Source organism: Protopterus annectens, chromosome 2.part0 (assembly GCF_019279795.1).
Source record: "Protopterus annectens isolate FY-2018-M chromosome 2.part0, PAN1.0, whole genome shotgun sequence".
In the NCBI taxonomy this organism is placed as follows: Eukaryota; Metazoa; Chordata; order Ceratodontiformes; family Protopteridae; genus Protopterus; species Protopterus annectens.
Window position 1 is genome coordinate 1,055,328,027 of NC_056728.1, and position 22,362 is coordinate 1,055,350,388.

Consider the following 22,362-nt stretch of genomic DNA (forward strand, 5'->3'; position numbering starts at 1 on the left):
ATATTGGTTGCACACCTGTCATGCTGTATAGTCATCCCCATGAATTTCCATTGTCAATATCATAGGTAATGATTTTAAAAACAAGGAAGTACATCTTGTTTGCTTATCAGGGGTTCAGGTCCCCTGATATGTATTTGACAGCCAGCCATCTCCTTTGTATGCTGTTAACATGCTTTGTTAATATCCTGTCCTTGTGAATGTATCCTTCCATAAACTCAGGAGTGCAAACCCAGCTAGTTACATTTTGTTTGCCTGATATCAGGTTGTCTATTCCCCTGAAATTTATTTGACAGTAGCCTCTTGATTGTGTACTCTGTAATCATTCCTTGATAATATCCTACAGGCATGAATATATCATTTAACAAAGTCATGGGTTCAAACACAGGTGTGTGCATTTTGTTTGCCTATTAGTAACTGTTCCATACCCTAGCAATGTGGTATTACAGTCACATCTGCTTCCAGTCCTTCTGTAGCCATTGCCTGTAACTCCAGTGGTCTTAAAATGTCAGTGACATCAGCAGGGATTCAATTTCATCACTAATTTTGTCTCTTCTTTTAGTGTCATGAGTTACATTCCCCACAGTGTTGGCTATCCTGTCTTGTTTCAACATAATCTACTTATCTGGGGTCTTATGCTACTCTTTTGATGGCCATTGGTGGGCATGTGCCAATAATTGCCATGTTAGTGATCTATGTAAATTTACAAGGAAGTGTGCTGTGTCCTGTATGGCATGCATTACAACTGCTTAGCTTACTACCTTTGTTAAGGCACATGTATGGTAAATTTGACATGGTACTTTCGTGCTCACTTCTCTTGATTTCTGTTACTTGCTTTTTTTATTACAGTCTACACATGTGAGAAATGTCACTGATTTTGTTATTATGACCCCTTGCACTATGACACGTGCAGTGTCTCTCTTCAACATTACAATGTGGATGTACTGGTATGTGAACTGCCGTGTTGAACTGGCCCACTTCGAGACAAATCATCGTCCATTTCTAACCCACTTTTATGGTATAGTATGTTGCATGGTGAAAACTCTTTTGTAAGGTATATACATGTTCTTGCATTGCAGTACATATTTAGTGACATTTCCCACATCTCCCATGTACATAATTTTCACCTGTTATGAGTTTCATAGCTTTCCCACTTTATGCATCATAAAATGTCCTCCTGACATTTAGGGTTGTCCAGCATATCAGTGAGGATTGCAGTTACTAATGACAAGCCTTTTCTGTGTCTGACTTCATATCCCTCAGAACATGCATGCTACTGCCACCGCTATTATTTTGTGCACTTTTACTATATATCAGAACACTATTTATGAGCTGCCCTTAAGTGTATGCCTTTGTCCACACATTGTTTGTGTGTTTGTCCACTATTCTTTCATTGGGAGATTGAGATGCGTGCCCATGCATAGTTCCAAATGTCTTAAATGGCTGTATTGTTCTACAATAGCTTTTCATGTTGAACTTTTCATGACTGTTTGTTTATGTGAATCATACTGCCAGTAATGTTCGACATCTCCATGATTTCAGTCAGTGAACTGTACACCATCATCCTTCATCATCTTACACTATCATCCTTTTCTGCCTTACACCATTATCCTTCATCTTCTTACACCATCATCCTTCATCTTCTTACACCATCATCCTTCATCTTACACCATAATCCTTCATCCACTTACACCATCATCCTTCATCTTACACGATCATCCTTCATTTTCTTACACCATCATCCTTCATCGTCTTACACCATCATCCTTCATCTTACACCATCATCCTTCATTGTCTTACACCATCATCCTTCATCATCTTACACCATCATCCTTCATCTGCTTACACCATCATCCTTCATCATCTTACACCATCATCCTTCATCATCTTACACCATCATCCTTCGTCTTACACCATTGTCCTTCATTTTCTTACACCATCATCCTTCATCATCTTACACCATCATCCTTCATCTGCTTACACCATCATCCTTCATCATCTTACACCATCATCCTTCATCATCTTACACCATCATCCTTCGTCTTACACTATTGTCCTTCATTTTCTTACACCATCATCCTTCATCGTCTTACACCATCATCCTTCATCATCTTACACCATCATCCTTCGTCTTACACCATTGTCCTTCATTTTCTTACACCATCATCCTTCGTCTTACACCATTGTCCTTCATTTTCTTACACCATCATCCTTCATCATCTTACACCATCATCCTTCATCATCTTACACCATCATCCTTCATCGTCTTACACTAGGCTTTATCTTGTTCAGGTTTTCTTGATTTACTTATTTGCTGCTGTTGAATGCACATGCACTTGCTTTCAGTTCTGTGGATTGTCATGCACGCTCATTTGTTCACATCATGTGCATAGGTATGGCCATACAGTTCCTTAGCACAACATAGCCACAAGCCTGTACTCTGGACTTGGGGTGAGGTTCCTCATCATGTTATGTGCCACAACTGCATGCATATTTGATTAGCAGGGCTGGTCTTTGTGTTAACATGATCAATCATGTTAGCTTGGGCGAGATGTGGACATAATGCTAATGACTTCTTGGGTCAGTTTTAAGAGATCTTACCTCTGTCACAAAATCTGTCAGAAGTCAGTGACTCAACAGGTAGCATACTTGCCTTTAGTGCTGGAAGATTGTAAGATTGTGAGTTCTAGTCCACACCAGGTACTTAATACTGACATTGCAGTACGGCAGAAGGGGGTGCTCCACTCCTGAGTGTGCTTTCCTTTAGATGAGATGTTAAACTGAGGTTCTATACATGTGAGTTGGTGGTAGCTTAGGTGGCTGGAAAAGACCCCATGGCACATTTCGGAAAGAAGAGTAGAGGAAGGGCCATGGCTAAATTTCCCCCTAGCCAGTATGAATACCACCTCAGGTCTGCCCTGAATAAAGGATGTTATCTATGCTGATTTAGCTGTGAATTATGAACAGCAGTCACTATCATGGGGTAATAATGCCATGTAAACATGAAACTGTGTTAGTGTGCTTTGTACATCTGACAGATTCCATGTCTTACTGACATCCTGCAGTGATGCATACATTAGTTGTTGGCTTTCAGTCACCACCTACCATATCTCCCCTGTACATTTGACTTTCTGCTGCTTTTAGCTTTCAGTCACGACCTGTCATGTCTTCTCTGTGCATTGACTTTCTGCTGCTTTAATTCTGTTTTTTATTTCCACATTGGTTGCACACCTGTCATGCTGTATAGTCATCCCCATGAATTTCCATTGTCAATATCATAGGTAATGATTTTAAAAACAAGGAAGTACATTTTGTTTGCTTATCAGGGGTTCAGGTCCCCTGATATGTATTTGACAGCCAGTCATCTCCTTTGTATGCTGTTAACATGCTTTGTTAATATCCTGTCCTTGTGAATGTATCCTTCCATAAACTCAGGAGTGCAAACCCAGCTAGTTACATTTTGTTTGCCTGATATCAGGTTGTCTATTCCCCTGAAATTTATTTGACAGTAGCCTCTTCATTGTGTACTCTGTAATCATTCCTTGATAATATCCTACAGGCATGAATATATCATTTAACAAAGTCATGGGTTCAAACACAGGTGTGTGCATTTTGTTTGCCTATTAGTAACTGTTCCATACCCTAGCAATGTGGTATTACAGTCACATCTTTTTCCAGTCCTTCTGTAGCCATTGCCTGTAACTCCAGTGGTCTTAAAATGTTAGTGATATCAGCAGGGATTCAATTTCATCACTAATTTTGTCTCTTCTTCTAGTGTCATGAGTTGCATTCCCCACAGTGTTGGCTATCCTGTCTTGTTTCAACATAATCTACTTATCTGGGGTCTTATGCTACTCTTTTGATGGCCATTGGTGGGCATGTGTTAATAATTGCCATGTTAGTGATCTATGTAAATTTACAAGGAAGTGTGCTGTGTCCTGTATGGCATGCATTACAACTGCTTAGCTTACTACCTTTGTTAAGGCACATGTATGGTAAATTTGACGTGGTACTTTTGTGCTCACTTCTCTTGATTTCTCTTACTTGCTTTTTTTTATTACAGTCTACACATGTGAGAAATGTCACTGATTTTGTTATTATGACCCCTTGCACTATGACATGTGCAGTGTCTCTCTTCAACATTACAATGTGGATGTACTGGTATGTGAACTACCGTGTTGAACTGGCCCACTTCGAGACAAATCATCTTCCATTTCTAACCCACTTTTATGGTATAGTATGTTGCATGGTGAAAACTCTTTTGTAAGGTATATACATGTTCTTGCATTGCAGTACATATTTAGTGACATTTCCCACATCTCCCTTATACATAACTATATATACAAGTTGGCCTAGTGGGAATAACCTGGTAAATAAATAAATATTTTGTATTAGTTTGCATCTATTTGTAAAGGAGTTCTGTTGGAGAAATGTGCTGCTTGTGCATGGGTACAATCCAACATGAAAAAAATCTTGCAGTACAAAATTGATATAGTGGGACATCAGGCATATTAAACATCAAGTACAGGTTTCCAAACATATCAATATGGCATTCAGATAGCAAGATACCAAGCAATTAAGCTATTTGTACCCTAAGCAATTTTGGCAATGTAGCCTACATGCAGCAAAACTTCAGGATTAGAAACCTTATAGAAGCATTCTTTCAAAGTAGTGTTCAAACAGCAGAGATGAAAGCACCCAGAACAAAACTCTAATACTGACATAGAAAAAAGGATAAAACAACATTGCATTCAGTATAGCCAAATGTCTGCAGTGGTGCACTTACCTTTCTTAATATGGGAGTTCAAAGCCTAATAGTTCTGAAGAAGATGAAACAGTGTCCATTTTATATAGTAAGTGGTAATGAATTAGGTTCAGTACATGTCTTGCCATTTATTTGATTGCACCAACTTATGACATGTCTATATATTATATATTTTTTTTACATATTAATGTTTCTATTTTAATAAGTTAGAAGTTATTGAAGTTATGAGGACTGCAACTGCAATCTTGAAAACACTGCAACTGCAAGTGTGGTTTTCGGGAAATATATACCAAGTTAGAAATTGTGGTATTTTGGGGTAGTCACACAATGACTACACACACACACACACACACACACACACACACAGCAGTTTTAGAATTTGCATATGTTAAGAAGCAGGAATGTGAAGGGCACATTTCTCATATTGAAAGCTCAAGGTAAAGCCCACTACAAAAAAGTGTTAAAAAGGTATCGGGGCTTTGTTTGTTATTTTCTGTTATGTGTTTGAATTGCAACTTAATTTTCTAAGAGTTGTGACTCACAGGATCAGATAGTGAGCCTCCATCCTGAGTCCAACTCAATCTAGAGTTTGTTTTCAAATGGTGAGGCCAGTCTCCCAGTATAGGCCTGGGTGTGTATCAGGTAGTACCTGAATAAGTCTAAAATATATTGCATACTTAAAACATTACCTGTATAAGAATTGTTTTGGGGGATCATGTTAAGCATTGAAATTAAAAGTCTACAAATGTGTAAATAATTGTAAATCAGTAGTAAATCCTACCCTACTAAGCCAAATCTTGGATAAATTGTAGGACTGAAACTAGTTCAAAGTACTTTAAAGAAAACTATATATTATCTACTGAAGTATTTATGTTACCTATTGTTAATATTAAACCATCACCAAATAAGTTAACTTTACATATATAGTGATCACCAATTTTAAAAAGGTCAGTGTTTGTATTTATTTTAATAGAATTTACAAATGTCTAAATAGCCAAAGCAAATAATAAAACTGATAGTGGACTTTCTTGTTTTGACCCTTTATTTATTTTTTACTGACTGGGTAACATAAGATCCTAATTTAACATAAGCATTAGAGTTTTGATACAGATGTTTAATTGGAGTTAAAAAGTTAAAATGAAAACCAAAATTATCTAACACATTAGGCATGCATACAAAGTTTTTGAATGACAAACTGTAGTCCATTGTCATGGGCTAGCTCCTCTGGTATTCTATGCCTCAGGAAAAAATGGATGTCAGGACAATTATTATATTTTGGTTTATCAAATATGTGTTGTACATCTTCAGCAGATGTAGACTAATAACCGACACATTGTATATAACTCAAGATTTTTTTTTAAATATGACCATACCAAATTTCATCCAAGATTAACAGGGGGAATTTCAATGTATAACATCCTGTATAAGTTACAGACATTGTAATTTCTGATATATATATATTTTATTTTGATCCTCATTTAGTCATTTATTACAACATTAGTGGTACATTTCTGCATGGCCTAGTTCCTTAGTCTGTGGTTAGGATCTCAGTAGTGGCAGTATTATAAATTTTGCTCTGGGGGTTGTGCTTCAGTACTTTTCATAACAGTATATACCTGCTTAAAGTTGTAATCCAGGAATCTAATGCCTTAATCTGTGGTGGGTTTGCACTAGTGGCAACATTGTGAATTCTGCTTCATGATTTGTAATTCAGTACTTTTTATAGCTGTATATACTTAATTAAAGTTGCATTACATTACCTTTCTGTTTAACCTGCTACTGTTTTCCCCTGCTCTTTGAATCTGCCCCCACTGAGGAATTAAGCTAAACAGGACTTGAGCTCTAGCTTGAAATTTTCCCTAATCCTCTCACGGTTTTCTTGTTGTGGTTTTAAAAGACTGCGTGTCTGACTTCCTCCCTTTATTGTAATCTGACTTCCAAAGTCCCTCCCTCCCCTCTATCATTGTTATTGTCTGTTGTGTAACGTATTTAAGTACTTTCCTACCTGTTGTTTTCCATAGATCCGTAATACTAAATGCCCACCCAGCAAACTAGTATTGCACTTCAGTAAAACTCACTTACTACAAATTGTCTCCTGCTCATTTTCCCAGAGCTCCCATCTGCTTGGCACCCTAACCATATTCTGAGGGGATCTTGAATTAATCCTGCTACATCCTTGGCAGATAAGAGACTTAATTTCTTGTTTTGCACTTCAGTTAACTGGTTAGAGTGCTACTGCTTTATTTTCTTTATATTCTGAAGTTGCTGTTAAATTATTCTCAAGGCCCCTAATACTTGAAATTGCCTTGTCATGGTAGTTTAAGTTTTATTGCAGCATTACATTCTCACGCAATAATTGTTGGTGTCATTACATGAAGAGGATAGCAGTGCCCTGTACAGACACAAATGCCCAGAAAGTAAATTTTATCTATAAAACTTTCCTTAGAACTGAAACCTGTAACTTAATGTGGTTAAGACAAAGCCATTGTGTGGAGACAGGCTTAGAGCAACTTGTTTGCACATTAAACAGTAATCTAACCTGGTGTAATGCCAAACCCCAGAGACCACTCAAGGAGACCTCTGTATAACCCAGTCTGAGACCTACAGCAGCTCACCCAAATACAGGTCCGGACAAAATGGATATGCAATTTCCAGATGTCTCCATAGCCAGCTTAGTATATATGGGCATCCTGAGACAAAGCAGCAGTTGTGTCATGTTTACAGACAACCATTTAATCCTTAAAAAAACAAATACAGTGCAAGAGATGTACATACATGATTTCACTGGAGGCAAAACTCTTGCATACAAACAAAGTTGTCAAGAACACGCACGCTACATCCACCACATATAGTGTCCACCACACACACAGGCCAACCTCTGCTGAGGCACTGAAAGGCAGTCATCCCAAACCTCAAAGACATGTTAAGTCTATAAATGGTAACACTTCTCTTCAGCAATCTCTAAATCACTCACCAAAGACAACACCAAACACCACACATACTCCTATACCCAGTGCAGCCCCAAAAGCAAAACCCATAAGACAAGCCGACACATTACCCAGGACTCTTGTTATAGGGACTCCATTGTATGTCACACAGATTTCCCACTCACCAGGCTGTAGAAGAAGATAACAGTTATTTGCTTATCTGGAGCCAGGATATGCCAAGTTATGCATGCACTCAAGTCACTACACTACAGATACCAGCATGATTCTATCATAGTCCATGTGGGGGTTAACGACCTGATAGGTATCTCCCTGGACTATATGAATAGACATCTCCTGATATATATATATATATATATATATATATATATATATAAGTCACACAAAATTGCCTGAACACCTGGGCTGAATTAGTTGTATTATACATACACATACACACACACACACGCACACACATGCACATACACGCACAGACACACACACACACACACACACACACACACCTGAAGTGGACAGTTATATTCAGACATTTGTACAGAAAAAATAACAAGCCAATGGTCAGCAGCACAGCATACATAGACTCCAGTACTTCTCTCCAAGCGAACGATCACACAACGTCTTTCTCCAAATAAGTAAATGCACAGTTCCAGTATAAAAAGTCTCCGTGTTATGACGGTCTGAGGAAGCCATATATTGTTTGTGGTGAAAGCGCTTACCGTTTTACATGTTGTGATTAAACTGAGACTTTTTATACCTGAACTGTGCGTTTACTTATTTGGAGAAAGACGTTGTGTGATTGTTCGCTTGGAGAGAAGTATTCGGGTCTATGTATGCTGTGCTGCTGATCATTGGCTTGTTATGTGTTCTGTACATATTTCTGTAATTTGGCCTTAACACTTGGTTTGCTCATTAGGAGATTTTATTTGTGTTTTGTGCTCTATATTCAGACATTACTTTTTTATGGGACAGGTGTTCTTTCTTTCTTTTTCTAAGAGAGAGGAACATTGGGGAAGGCAACTATGGATGGCAGAAATAGATAATAGTGGGACATAAGGTTTGTTAGGAGACACAGGAGGAAGGGGGAACAGCAGGTATAGATATAGGATGGGGTATATTGAGATGCATAGCCCATTAGTTTAGATGCAGTGAAAAACACTGCTGAGTTGGGAAGTGCCTTGACCAGACACTGGAGCATACTTTCCATTCAGCCAAAGAGGGCATTATACATTCTGTCAAGGATCTCCCCACAAGCTCTGTCAGCTCCTTACTGGTGATATAATTGCCACCTCTGGTACCAATGCAGCACCACCCATGGCAGATCTACCAATACAGGTAATGCAGACAGGGCAGAAGGTGTGGAGGCAATCCTGGCAGGCCATGACCCAGATGTGCTGAGTGCCTACTGTGGTAGTGCTGCTGCCATCTGTGGGGTGAAAACAGACCATGCTTGAGTGGTTGGTGCAGGTCTCTGTGCTGCTGCATATAATAGCAAGCAAATGGAGAAAATTAAAATAATAAGAGAGATAGGGTGGGGGATGAGACAAAAATGTAATGGTGAAAACTGCATTCCTAAACATATTTTCCCTAGGTATGCATTACAGTGATGGTGAATGAAATGCCCAATATAAGACACACATTTATTATAAGATGTAAACTACTTCTGTTATTTACCAGTGTACTACTGTAAGTGATGGGGAATATTAGAGTTCGGCCAGTAACACATCGTAATAAGGCAATTATATGTTTGAATGAATTTAACCAGCGACTATCATAACAGTCATCACTGCATATAACATTTAACACAAAAATCTGCCTATCTACCTATACAGGTGATCATATTATTATAACACAGTTGTTATTTACCTTTGCACAGTATTGCTAATTACTATGTGGAATAACCTTACAATCTATTTTATTTTTGTTCTGTCACTGTAAATTGAAATTATTGTAACAGTTGACATTTTGATAAATTAATGATGCACAACAAATAATGGCCAAAGAGGTTGTTGGAATAGACATATGTCAATGATTTTGTGACATTCCTAAAATTCTTTTGTTAATCATCATTTATAATCAATTTCACATGAAACATTTCCAGATAACATGTCTGAGTTAATTTTTACCTGCTCACCATTCATATTATATTGTTTTACTTGCAGTAATTTGACATTTAAAACACTGGTAACATCGGAGCCTTGCCTTTCTGTGTGAGGAGGGAATTGAACCCCAAACCACATTTCACTTTCACAGCAAATAGACTTGTCAGGAGGATTCAATAAACCCGACATGGATATTTTCTACTATGCGCAATGCACACATGGTAGCAATGAAATTCAGTAAGCACAGTGTACAAGTGCACACCCCAGTCCAAACAAGGTAAACATTGTGGCATGCTAATTACAGCATAAGCAGATGAATTGCATACTTATCAACCAATCCAACACAGTAGAGCTATTCAACAAACTATAATGCATTTGTGTAGACTCTGTGCTGGTTTTTCCTGGCAAATTCCAAAACTTCTGGAATACAGCCACTGAAAGGAGTCTACATGGGCAGAATGTTAGCGGCTGCTGGTGCTTTATTTCATTAGTATGTGCTACAGGCTGAAGCCAATGCTGTTGCTGCTGCCAATAGGCCTAGGCCAAGAAGAAATGTTTTCAGGCCCCATTTAACTTTTCACAACCTACATGATGTGGAAATTGTAGAGCACTACAGGATGTACACATACATACTGCAGGAACTTTGTGACCTCTGCCGGCCTCAACTCAGAGCCAGAGCCAGCCATGGGAACCCATCCCAGTGGAGACAAAGGTATGTGTAGCCCTTTGAATCTTAGCTACAGGTACCTTTCGGAGACCAACAGGGGACATGCTGGCGGTGTCACAGGCATTAACATCCAGGATCCTCCACCAGTTCCTGAATGCTATGCTCCAACATGCCAGTGACCACATTTATTTTCCCTGTACTTCTGAAGAGAGGTTAGAAATCTGCAGGGGTTCTACTGTGTAGCACACTACCCTGAAGTACTGGGTGTCATAGATTGCATACATATACAAATTAAGGCATCACCTGGGGAACAGGGTAGGCTCTACATAAACAGAAAGGGCTACCACTCTATCAACTGTCAAGTCCTGTATAATGCCAAGGGAATCATCTTGAACGTGTGTGCTGGCAACTCTGGCAGTTACCATGACTCACATATCTGGCATACCTCCCAACTGTACCAGATGTTTGTTAGCGGGGATATCCCACAGATTAATTTACTGGGAGATGCAGGCTATGCACTAGAACCATGGCTGATGACACCCATCAGAAATATATACACACCCATTGAAGAATGCCATAATAAGGCACACACTCAAACCAGAAATATCATGGAGCATGTGTCTGGGCTGCTGAAGTCACGGTTCCAATGCCCACATACATCTGGAGGAGCCCTGCAATACAATCCACGGATTTGCACAGAATATTCACAGTATGTGCCATGCTACACAACATAATCCTGAGGAAACACCTTCATCAGGATTAGCAAGGGGAAGAGGCACACATCCTACCACCAATGCAAAGGTCACCATAGCCACAGGCAGATGAGGAGTCAGAGGTGGAACCAGCAGCTGCTTTGGGTGTAGGCAGACATAGGTATGCTCAGTATGCCCTTGCACTGGTTAAGAGACAATGCATAGCACACTCATTCAGCAACTAGGAGCCTAAAGCTTCCTCCTACTCACATACATATAGTAACATTGATGCATGCAACTCACACAGCCTTTACCTCCCTATGTATTGGCTGTGTACTGCTTGCATCAGACAGAGTCATCCCTGGGCTAACATTGTGGCAACTCCTGCATTTACAACTTAAGTCCTGAACCTGGAGTGTATTGTTTAATTATATGAATGCGTGGCATATCCTTGTATTTCATTACTTGGTCTGGTAAGCAAGTAAAAGGTGGGAGATTTGAACAGAACTTACCTCAGATGTGACAGCAGAGACTTATTTGACTTATATGTGTTCATTACTAAGTTTTAGTCCTCAGGGATCAAAGATTCATGCAGTCACACCTCACAAAAGTGCTGATGATCACTGCATGCCCTCAGTTTAACACCATATGTTTGTAATAGAAAATCATTAAAGGGGGGCATTACACATACCTGTCAACCTATTAGAACAAGAAATCTGGGCAAAGTCATAAATAATGGTGGAACAAAGGCCTAAAAATAGGGACAATTTTTAAATATTGCTTTTACAAACATAGAAAGTTGATAGAATAACAGGTTTTGCATTATCATGCATTTTCTGAAGGGAATGAAATCTGAAATTCAAATGCCTGCCATTATTTTCTGACTTCAGTTCTCAATGCTTTGCAAGTAATTTACCAGAAAACCAAATTTTATGAGAGCCATACCAAAAATATGAGGCAAAAATCTGGGCATTCTGCAAAATCTGGGCAGTTGAGGGGTATGATGTTAGACAGTAATGATATACATTGCAGTTTCTGACTTCACAACCCTCACAGGATCATTTACTATAAAGTTGGGAAATGTTGATGCTATCAACTGTCTAACTTTGCAAGGCCAATATAAGTCAAAGGTAAGATTACCAGTTCAACACCACAAATGGAGATATACTAAGCACTAAGTCAGCTATGCTCCCTGAGCATCAGACACAAAGCTTATGTATCCCTGAATCCAAAAGACAGAAAACAGGGATATGGCACAGTTATAATCACTTGCACAGGGTGTTGCATGGAGGGGCAGGAAGCCTAGGCTGACATAAAATGTTGGTGAGTGTGTATGAGTAAGAAAGTGAAGGAAGCAGACATTTGGATAAACCAACAAATGGCCAGTGAGACAAAATGAATAACTGTTGTGTCTGTGTCTGTAGGGGTCCCCCAAGTGAAATTGGAGTGTGAGTGTCTGTATGAACACAGCCAAGCTCTGTGCTGGCTCTGCATCTTGGTATATCAGACAGGTGTGAGCCATGCATGGTAGAGGTGGCAGTGCATCATTGTCATCCCCAAGCATGAGAACTGGCTCTGCCAGGAGTTGCCCTGGCATGTCCATGCCCATGGTCAGATGCACTGCTGCTACCTGAATATAACTGATGTCTGCTGCATTAGATCCCTTCACAGGGATGTCCAGGACCATGATCCCATGGCCTGCCACATATAGGCATGGACAGCACACTCACTGATGGAGTAGTGGAAGTACTGCCACAAAGAGAGTGTAATCAGGCATGGCCCCAATGGCTGACAGCAGATGATGTGGCTGACCTACACCCACAAGGATGCAGTTTACCTCTCAGTAGACATTCCATCACAGGCAATGCTCATTCCAGGATAGACACCCCTCAATCCATCACAAACACCCCTCATTCCAGCATGTTATTCATCTGCTCCATTGAATCAGCAACACAGTGGAGGCAGTCAAGCATGTCAGAGTGTGCCACATCTACAACCCTGAGCATTTGTCTGGAGCACCTATGAGAATGTGACTGTGACTGCATGATGTCCCTAAACATATGTTGAGTGGCACGGGAAAAGACACCTGCACCTTGTGGAGGAGGGACAGCAGGCCCCACTCACAGCACCCTTATCAACACTCCCGCATGGCACCTCACCCACACTTTAGCTATGGCCATAGTTAACAGGCACTGAAGCCACATTAGACACATTTCTCCAATCAATGGCCTCACCCTCCACCTGTCCATTATCTGAGGGCTCACTAGAATGAGTAGGTGTAGGCCTACTGGCTGTGTCCGATGGAACTGCAGAGGATGGCTGTATGCCAACCTCAGTGTCAGATTGATTAATCTGCACATTGTGACCGTGCCTCAGTTTGGCCACTATCATCATCAGAGTCTGCTGATACACTGACATTAGGTAGCAGAGGGCTCACACTTCTACTGTCATGATCACCTGTAATAAAAAGCAACAAATACAGGAAAAAAAATCAATAGCTACACTATTATAGTCCAATGCAGGCTAACAAAGTAACAGTGCTTCCACTATTACAGAAGGTGCAGCAATACACACAAAAGGCCTGACATCAACAGCACACACACTAAAATATTTCTTTAAATTGTTCAGCAATACTAACATAAAAATATTTGGCTTACCATCTGCAGATGAGATACTTTTCTTTAATCCAGAGCGTCCTGGAAGAAGTTAAGCAAGAGGTAAGGGCCGCATCATTACAATTAACAGTAACACAGGGGGTAATAATTTTCCCCTTTATATGTCCATTAACTATACTTTCAACAAGAATGTGGCTGGCAACTCCAACTTAAGCTAATAACTGTAGCAATCTTCAGTCCCCCCAAAAAAGATATGTTATACATAAGTATTGCTTTCAATTGTTTTACTATACAACAGTATTCAAATGTTGAGATACCAAAACCTATCTGGAAGATCCACCTGGGACGTGCTTGCTGTATCTGAAACTCTTGCTCTGACATCCAGCATATGCTGTGCTGCACTCTCCTGGGACCTGTCTGGATCCCTGATTTTGGCCAGGAACTCTTCTTTGGGTGTTAGTGGTGGTTCCTTAGCAGGCCATCCCCTGGTAACCATCTGGTCACAATCCACTGCAGTTGCACTCTAATGTACAGATGTGATCATGTCTTGGGCCCTATGGAGCACCTACTTATATGTCTTGCCACAGCCACCCACTGCATTCACACCTTCAACTATCTGGTGCCATATTTGCATCCTATATCTGTATCCTATCCAGGAGAAAAGCACCATTTGCCTAAAGGCATCCACTATCACCTGGTTCTCAGCATCAGTAAAGGGGGGTCTCTGAGAATTGACACACCTGTGTGGCATACTCCTAGGTGTACTAAAAGGCAACAGAAGAAAAATAAACATAAGTATCACATAACTACAAAGTAACTGTTACAGACAAAACAGAAAAGGTAGCTAGTCAGTATTACCTACTGGAGAAACATAAAACAGTGTAGAGATGTGGAATGCAAATGACATGCAGGATGCAAAACAAGGAGAGTAACAAGAGCAACATATTTCAGTTTGTGCTATAACATTAACTCATCGTTGCTCCCTCCCAAAAGAACAATATACTCTTGTTTGTGCCATAACAGAAACTCACATTTGCTCCCCCCAAAAGAAGAGTCTATCCTCGTTTGTGCCATAACAGTAACTCACCTTTGTTCCTCCATAAAACAACAACAAAATGACACATTTTGCTAACAAACTATCTTTGAAATACTGAAAGAGCTATCAAAAGAACTGCCCCTGAAACATTTGTACATATTTATCATACAGCATTCCATTTTCATGTACTGGCAATCATGTATGCCTCTGAAATGGCTTGACAAACATGCCCATGCCATCATTACACTTCTAACTAATGCATACAGATAAAACTGTAAAAGCCTTTGTTACAGATTTTTCTTAAATACATTCCAGGATATGCAAATGTAGCTGACAAAATGGAAGCATACCTTCTAAAGTGCAATACATCTGTACAGATCTATCTTGAAGACATAGCATATGTACAGTCTCCCAAACATAAAGAAGCCTCCTCACCATCAGTTTAACTAGTTACATGGTTGCCTTTTTATATGGTGTAGACTCATGGCTGTTAGCAAGGTAAAGATGCAAATAAGGCGTGAACTCATTAAAATTGCTGAATCCCAGATACTTGGATCCATGTAGGAGATGTAAACATAGTGCAGGCACTGCCTCAGTGTTTGTCTTTAATGGATTGCAACAGTAAATGATTAATGGTTGGGAGAAGGAAAACACAACAGCACTGCAGGCTGTCTTACTTCCACTGGGTGTGTCAGGTTAGATCTACAAAGTGTTAGATGTAAGGTTGGAAATGTAAGTAAGCAGCATGCAGTTCACAGGTTGTGTTCCTTAACATTCAACCTGGCCTTCATTTGTTAGCAACTGTATACAATATTATTTCTACTTAATATTCTCATACATTTTAAGGGCAATGATATGGAATGGCTTACACACTGCATCTCTCACATTACTGGTCAGATAAATGAAGAATGGCCAACAGACATAAAATTGTAAGACAGAGCTGTATATTTGCAAGCAATAATCATAACAATTTGTGTGATCACTAGGTGCACTACATCCAAAAACAATAAATGTACAAATAACAGTTTTATAGTTTGATATCACTGTAGATGTTGTTGCAGTTTTTTATGTATGCAGATTGAATTACGTTCTTTGCTGCAAAGCTGTTTGTGTGGCAAAGAGGGATAAGAGACCCATCTTGTGTTCTGAAGATGCATTGGAGTGAAAGGTGAAATCCAGATCTATGTAGACATATCTGATGTGAGCCATCATTTTCTTGTGTGTATGTCATAGATTGATTTTCCTCATTTCAGTTACTTGTCCCTTTTTTTCTTTTTCTCCTTTTCTGTCTTTGTCTAATATTTTTTAGGGGGGGGCAGCATTTGCTTGATGAGGTGCGTAGCACAATCATGGGAACAGAGGAGATGAATGCTGGGTATGGCACACAGTGCAGTAGTGTGCAAACTGGAAAACTGGACCCCTCCAGGAAGCAGACAGGACCCAGTAACCAAAAATAGAAACTGGATGCATTTAATTAATTCTAATGGGCATTGCTCAAACTTGCTAAGCAGTGTTGCACTGAAGTTAACAGCAAGACCTTAAGAATGATTACTGAAATAGGAAATGTCATGTAATTAGTCATGTTTCAGCAGGTGTAAGTGTAGAGCTGGAGTACAGATGTTCTTGGTTTCTAGTGCAGGGTGTGCAACCTTTGTTTTATTGTTGTGACACTGCAGTTCATAGCAATGAGCTGCAACATAGACAAGTGTTATTTTAACCTTCTTGTGGCAATAGATGTAAGTATAGTACTGCCATACACATGGTCCTCAGTTCTAGTACAGGATACTCCATACACTTTTACTGTTGTTCCACTTCCCATTATATTCACTCTCACTTATAACACTTGAGATAGTGGTTCTGATTTTAATTATATGTATGAGGGTTGAGACAGTAGTATTGTGTCAGTTATTTAATTATTCATCTATGTATTTTCACATTTATTATAAGATGTATGACTGTGGATATACTGTGTACTATATTCCTATAAATATAATTCTGCTGTCTGGACTGGCATGGCCTTCACATTTCCCTAACACACATACACAGCTGCCTGTACATCCAATAACTTTGGAATTTTAATTGCAATTATATTATGCCTCACTGTTGCTCTCTGCTTATCATTGCGCAAACGCATTTCTCAGGGGTGCACACTGCCGAGCAATGTGTTTGTGCAATGGTAAGTGGAGTGCTACATTTCAAACAGTGGGTGCACTCCAGTAAACATGATAACTGGAATTGTCAGGAAAGCATCATTCTCCATTTCTCTAGATCTGTGGCAGATGTGGAAGGCATTTTTGAGAAGATGCCAGGTTTAGGGCACAGAGGTGGTGTGTCCAGGAGTCCAAGAAGATTTTAATGGACTTCTAGTTAAGAACCGCAGTGACAGTTTTCTGAATCAGTTAAGCAGCAGATGTATTTCATACACTCAATCGTAACTGTCAAACGTTAGCAATATGGCTCATATTTGCGCACTGCTTAGCTATGTGCGCACATGTATATCTCGCATGCAAATACACTTTGCTAACTGTTGATCAAACCCGCTGCTCACAGCACTATGGAAATGTACATATTATGCTGTATTACTGCTGTGTACTGTCCATTTCCTAGGTATGACATGAGATTACATGTGTAAACATTATAAACTGAAGGCCCTATCTAACAATAAGTTGCATATTTACAATATATCCATGTGTTTGCACCCCTCCAAGCGCTGCAACCCTGGGGTCTCAGTACTTTTTCCACACATATATCAACCACACTATAAAATGTAATATCAAATGTGTGCTATGCAATGCACATCAATCTGGTCACATGCAGAACTACAACTATTGACCCATATGCCAAAAAACCCTTATCTGCAAGACTAGGGAAGGAATCAGCATGGACCACATCCACAGGGATATAAGTGACCTTCAACACACTTGACCCTACCCATTTTGTTTTTGTCAAAGATAGATCTTGCTTATTGTATCTTGTGGATTTCTTGGGTACTGACCCCAAAGACCTGGATGAGGGATAACAGGACATATGGCCTAAGTTGAGTTGTCCAAAGCCTTTGACACTATCCCCATGCATGGGTCATAGTGAAGATCTCCCATGTAGGAATTAAGCCATACAGTAGTAGAGGGATAGGCAACTGGCTCTCTGGCATAACACACACTCTCAAAGTTGGGGACTACACCTCCATCATTAGTCACTTACCATTAGAATACCATGAGGATCTGTGCTGGGCCCTCAGCTATTTGCATACCACTTCCCTAAAGCATAGGCCATGGCAGATGGCCTGTTGTTTACCAAGTTTGCATATGACTGCTAAGTGGACACATTCATATAGAGTCCCACAATGATGATAGCATATTAAGGAAGGAGCTGCCACACACACATGCTTGGTGCCAAACTCACAGACTGGACCTTAAAGCATACAATGGATCACCGTTCCCTTTGGCAATGAAGTACCCCTGCTAATTATGATATGCACAACCCCCCTAAGCTCAAACACAGTGTTGTGAGACTTGGGAACACATGTTGATAGTAGTCTACACTTTTAGCACTATGTGTTAATAGAGGTGACACACACATTCTGCATTATGCATATCATACATATGGACATCATATCTAAGACCAGGGTGTCATACCACTGTTGTACACTACACTTATCAGTCCACTAATTGATTCTGTCTATACCTCACCCGCAGCAATTGGAGAAAACACAGGGTTGTGTCTGAAAGACTCCAGGGCCTCCAAACATGACATACATTGAAAGACTGAAAGACGCGTCAGTGTACTCCGTATCATGCAGGCTGCTGAGAGGTGACCCATGCCTTCCCTAGAGCAGTCTCAGATGCTGATGTACTGGAAATGCTGGACATCTGCAAATCAAATGGGACAAGAATAACTTAGCCCAGGGTTCATAACCTAGCCTGGGACATAAACAGAACATGCTGGGGAGACAGATATATCTGCCAAAGACTCACACTCCTCTGTAATAGGCTCTCACTGGGCTTGAAGCAGTGTTCCTCAATAACCCTGTGCAAGCACAACCTTGAATACTGGTTGGGTGATTGCAAAGTCAACTCTGGGTGGCACCTATGTCCCTCATGGACAGGGCCATTTGGTGCTGCTCACAAAATCACTCTGCTAACAATAACCATCCAACTATGCTAACTAAGGGTACTTGTGTTTTTACATAGTTAGGCTTCTAAACACTCCAGGGCCATTAAGCTAGTAGCCTCCTATGAACATATGACGTTATGAGCCTATGCAGGTCTCCCAACATTTTGTCTCCCATGTGGCCTGCTGATGTCATCTACTATAAGTTCACCTGCAGTGTTGTAAAAGTCAGGCTTTTAACATGGCACTTGCGTAATGTACTATAGTCTGTGTACTTTGGTAAGGGTTCTGTTCTCACTGCAGTCAACTGGGCATGTGTGTGTTTGTGTGTGTGTGTGTGTGTGTGTGTGTGTGTGTGCGTGTGTGTGCGTGTGTGTGCGTGTGTGTGCGTGTGTGTGCGTGTGTGTGTGTCCCTTTCTAGACAGAAGAGCAGAAGTGTGTATTCCACAGTTACTGTTCCAAAACCATGTATTGACAGTATTTTGCTTCTTGCAGATGCCTACGCATCCATTTCATGCAGCACAACCAATGTCTTGTCCCCCAAATGGCCTGCTGATGTCATCTACTGTAAGGTCACCTGCAGTCTTATAAAAGTCAGACTTGTGATGTGGCATGTGCATAAAGTACTGAGTTCTGTAATTAGATAGGTAGGAGTTCTATTCTTACTGCAGTCAACAGGGTGTGTGTGGGTATGAGCTCTGGATTGATATTACAGAGAGCCTTTTACACCAACATATGGGACACTGTTATTACCGTATTCTCCTCAACAGACACTGCTATGTCATTAGCTATATCAGATTTTTGGATATGGAGAACTCCCATCAGGGCAGAGTCAGGCTCTGATCTGGAGGCCAGGGAGACGTCACCTCAGCCTATACCAGACAGATTACAGTGACATGGCTTTAACTCTATCCCTATACATCATGGCATAGTTTGTAGGCCATGTGTTATCTTGCTGAAAAAGCCCTATGGTCCATCCAGCTGCTGCATGTGTCTGGTGAGGCACATTAAAAAGAGGGCATTATACTTTATTGCCATCCTGATGAGATTTGACTACAGTTCTGTCATACAATCCTAAGATATGCATATGATGGCATGACGTATGATGCGCAAAACATAGGCTTTCAATACCAGTGTGGATACTTAGTGGTCAAAGTTCAGACTGCTATTTGCATGTGTTCTCAGTGCGGGAATCACTAGAGGCCAGCATAGCAGGACTGTTGTTAATGCTGGGATTAACATGGATTTCCACTTTTCAGATGGGTGACATAAAAAAGACATATTTCTGCATTATCATTTGCCTTTGTTCCCATTCATTTGTCTGTGTTAGCTTCTCCTGTACTACGTTATCATCATTGGTGGACTAAATGATTGCACCTAATATGCAAGAATCAGCAAACTTGGTAAGGCAAAGGACATATACTTTAGCCTGGCCTGTCAGGAAATAGAGTCCAAACAGTGAAGGGCCAAGCACAGATCTGTGGGGTTTCCCAGTGGTGACAGCTGTATTAGCACAGGTTGATTCACCAGCTTTCACATTATGTGTTCAGTTGGCGAGCCAATTAGTTATCCATCTACAGATGTAAGGGTTAATCCCCAGATGGGAGGGCTTCTCAATAATAGCTTTATGGGGAATTGTCTCAAAACTCTAGGGCAGATCACAATAGGCAGTATGCACTGTCTTACCTTTATCCAGGCCTGTCACATGGACAACATCACAGATTGTCTATGGCGTGACTCAGCACATATACTTTCCTGATACAGTTGAATACACACTTCAACACACCCTCCACAAGGGCTATATTCCCATACAAGGGTATATGTCAACATGCATCCATCTGAGTAGAGGGGACAGCATGTATGTATAAACACATCCTGACTCCCCTTGACTGTGAGGTCGACCAACATGTGATACTAGACCTCTTCTACATGTACACTAGTCATATTCTGGCTGTGTACAACAGACCTGTGTGAGTTGTTAATGCTGCATCATGTTTGTTACATCTGATAGATGCCCTCAAAGCAGTCATCAAGGGCATGCATGATGACAACAGTATCATCCTGTTGAATTTGAACAGGTCAAGGCATTTGATATAAATCCACACTGAGGTATTCATTTAGTCAACACTGCCATATGTGGCCATAAACAGCTATATCACCAAATGGGTAGACCAGTGTATCACATATGTGGCATCTCACTATGTTGTAATGTGTGACATGACCTATATCTCAGGTCCAGTGATCAGGTGCATAAATCAGGGCTGTCTGCTAGGCCCTGTCATGCCCATTAGTTAAGTGATGGACATAACAAATGACATACCCATGCTGTGTCTACACAGCTGCCTGAAGGACTACAGAATGTGGGCAATCATTGACTCCAACTGTGATACTAGTATAGTACAGACAATAGCAACACATAAACCATGCTGCCACAGGCAGGACATCACCTGCATTGACAAGACGCATGGGAGTTTTTGTTAATTCAGGAAACAAACACACTGTCTAAGTATAATGTAGACAACACACCCTATAATCAGAGCACTAGATAAGTGACCAGTGTGCTGGGGTAGATGGTAAGTGGTACATCTGCCAGCATGTGGGCACAGTGCTGACTACTCCCATGAATGCAATACAAGTACTGGATATATGAAGGACAGCCACATCAGAGACCATAATATCGTCATGGTTCCTAGCCTTCATCACACTAATAACTGTGTACAATGCACCTTTCTTTGTTTACCTCCATACACATCTTCCAGTGATGTGTAACAGAAGTATACCACCTTTGTCACAGGGAACTGCCACACAGCTTATTGGTCATACCTAGTTATTCTTTCTGTGGGATATACATGACTGTATGATGGTACAGAATACCAATCGAGCTATTGCACCAGATGCATATGTGTTACCTGTTCTGCTTATGCACACACAACATACATAGGTGTTTGACAACATTAATAGCATGTATATCATTCATGACAGTGTGGATTGTGCTCTCTCTCTCTCTCTCTCTCTATATATATATATATATATATATATATATATATATATATGCCATGCACACAAGGCAGCTGGCCTGTATTGCCCATAATGTCGCATATGGGTATAACAGTGCTTCTCCTAACACTTCCAGCAGCTGTTACAGCACTAGGACAGTGTGCATAGTTGCCCTCATAGAGTATGGACTTATCATAATAGTTGTTCAAGTGCGTATGCGTGCAAAATCATCTCTTATCACTGGAAATCATCTATGTTATGTTAGAGGCATGGATTTACTGGTGGTATTATTCTGATATTGTCCATGACTGTGGTTGGTTATTGTAATGTTTTCCATGATCCTTTACCTGTGGCCACCTTGCTGGATACCTGTGCTGAGAGTGCACTCATATTCAGGCATAACAGTTTGCACAGCTTTGCAATATGCACCCTACACCAA